Genomic DNA, 241 nt, shown 5'->3' on the forward strand with positions numbered 1-241 from the left:
GCTAAACAAAATAACAAATTTAAACTAATAACAAATAACAAATTTATCTTTAATACTAAATACAAAATAATTGAATGTACACAAAATTTAATTTATTAATTTATCTAATTTACTAATTTGAATATTGAATATAGTATTATTTCTTTCAGTTACGTATAGTTCATTTGTTTTATAAAATAAATTAATGAAACTGATTAAGCAATCAAAAGAATTAAAATATGAAGAATATCCCCCCCCCTTT

Source organism: Arachis ipaensis, chromosome B02, assembly GCF_000816755.2.
Source record: "Arachis ipaensis cultivar K30076 chromosome B02, Araip1.1, whole genome shotgun sequence".
Lineage (NCBI taxonomy): Eukaryota > Viridiplantae > Streptophyta > Magnoliopsida > Fabales > Fabaceae > Arachis > Arachis ipaensis.